The sequence below is a fragment of the Seriola lalandi genome, unplaced genomic scaffold (assembly GCF_002814215.2).
Source record: "Seriola lalandi dorsalis isolate HSWRI2012SDOR001 ecotype SW California unplaced genomic scaffold, Sedor1 jcf7180001974862, whole genome shotgun sequence".
In the NCBI taxonomy this organism is placed as follows: domain Eukaryota; kingdom Metazoa; phylum Chordata; class Actinopteri; order Carangiformes; family Carangidae; genus Seriola; species Seriola lalandi.
In genome coordinates, this window is record NW_019445528.1 from 1 (window position 1) to 2,233 (window position 2,233).

The following is a 2,233-nucleotide window of genomic DNA, read 5'->3' on the forward strand; positions in this document are numbered from 1 at the left end:
TTCAGCAGGCCTGGTTGGTCTGTTGAATTTGTATTGTGCAGTACATCTTTATCATTAGTATGATCCTCAAGTTGACTCAGACAGATTCTCACCATTGGGATGAAACGCTGCTTCAATATCTTTAGCTGGAGCTGAAAAATAAACAGAGACTTTGTTTGATCTGTTGGCTCATGGTTAAAACTCTGACCTGACAGGTTTTGTTGTTATTATTACTCAATACCAAGTTTCTGTGAGTCATCATTCTGTGAGTTTTTTTTGCACACTTATCAGGAAAAATGTTCATAATCTCATCAACTTTTCACAGCTGAACACTGACTGACAGCATCGGTCCTCAGTGGAGGACGGACACTTCTGTCCTCAACTGTTGATTTAGATTAGCTGTCTCTGTCTACCTGACGGTCTCCTGGTTTCTCTGTCTCTGTCTACGTGACTGTCTCCTGTTTTTTCTGTCTCTGTCTCCCTGACTGTCCCCAGGTGTTTCTGTCTACCTGACTGTCTCCTGGTGCGTCTGTATGGCAGGTTTCCCTCCAGCAGTAGCGGCAGACTCTTCCTGGACTTCTCAGGTGTGTACATCAGCAGCTCTGGAGGCTCTGGAGGGACAAACAGCAGAGAGACCCTCAGGTATTATTTTAATGACTACATTAAGCATCTTTCCAACTCTGTTAAAACTGTTATTTCTCATGGATGTACATTAAAATCACATCATCTTGTTAAACTGCAGCACAGAGAAAATGACCACTAACCCTGACCTGATTGACGTCTTCCTCTGTGATAGCTGTAGATGTCATCCAGTCGTGGCGAGGCAGAGGACTTCTTTAGGTTGTCCTGGTCAAACTGGGGCGCTTAAACACAGGAAGTGATGTGACCCCATCATCACATGCTAAAATCAGCCACTCACAGTGGATTTATTTATGAATAAAATGGTATGATGCTTGTAAACAGGACTGCCAAAAGAAATGCGTGTTCTTGTGTGTGTGTTTCTTTAAATTTGTGTGTTCCTATCTTTCTGCTTGAATGTGCGTTTGTGTATGTGTGTGTGTGCGTGTGTGTGGTTGTGTGCTCACATTGACAGAAGTTGTCTCCCAGGACCTGTCTCGCCTGGAAGATAAGATAAGAGGCAGAAAATAAATGTCTCCTCAGTCATTCTTTATGAGGTGTTTGTACAAATAACAATGATAAGTTAAATGATGCGGTCTCTAAATGGACTTTCTGACAGTCAGGGTCTGTTTTATGGTCTGTTTGGAATTTTATTTCATGTGGGTCAGACTTTGAGGTCCTGAATACTGAAACATTTTTTTTTTATCACTTAACTTTAAAAGACTGGCGACCTGTGCTAATGCATGCTAAGAAATTAAATGACTGTTCAGAGAGACCTGAGCACTTCTGAAAGCACCACCTGGGGCCAGTTTCACAAAGATATTTCAGACTGGTCTGTAGTGTGGGTTCAGTCTTCATTGCGTTCATAGATTAGTTTAATACATGTAAAAAAGTTTCACAAAAATAAAAACAGAGTCTGACTGACTGACTTAAGCCAAAAAAATTTAACACCTTACCCCCAGGCTAAGGTCCTAAGACCAATGTTATCATGGTAACAATCAATGACACCGGCGATGAGGAGTAGCACAAAAAAACAAGAGACAACATGTTCTAGTGGGGTAAACTGAGCTGAGCAGATGGATACAGTGAAGTATGACTATTTGTTATATAATTGTTATATAAACCGCAGTCACAGTCTATCTTTGTGAAACCAGCTCGTGGTCAAGCTTGTCGGAGGGGAGGGGCGAGTTTGTCACTTGGTTTGTGTAGAGTAACAGTTGCATCAGCGGAAGGTACAGTTGGTCAGTACTTTCTGTGATTTAAATTCCTCCAATGAACTGCTTTGTTTAGTTCTCATATTTCTGGTAAAAGAGATTCACACGGTACACAGAAGAAAAAGCCTCATTCAGAGAAACAGAGGAGTAAAAGTCAAACTCACAGTTTCAAGAGTCAAATGTATTCTAAACCAAAACGTTTGTTCTGGTAATCATATCTTACTGTATTTGTTAAGTCAATGTACCTGTGCAGAATGATTTGGTGTTGGATCTGATGTCGATGTCGTTCACTGCTCCAGGCTCAAGTTCAGAACGTGAGTGGATAGATGTCCGCAGTCGCTACAACTTAGAGATACTACTGCATCCAGAAAATATGTTTTGCGTGTGTTAGTGTGTGCATGTGTGTGTGTGTGTGTGTGTGT

The 2,233-nt window shown here is 41.3% G+C and overlaps 1 long non-coding RNA gene across 1 annotated transcript; it reads right to left on the reverse strand.

Moving 5' to 3' along the window:
* Positions 1–14: 14 nt before the first annotated feature.
* On the reverse strand, positions 15–1,206 carry LOC111654735 (uncharacterized). Its single transcript, XR_002760754.2, has 4 exons — positions 1,065–1,206; positions 750–842; positions 489–590; positions 15–131 (listed from the first exon to the last, which is right to left on the reverse strand). It is a non-coding gene; the product is annotated as an uncharacterized LOC111654735 (long non-coding RNA).
* Between the last annotated feature and the right edge of the window lie 1,027 nt (positions 1,207–2,233).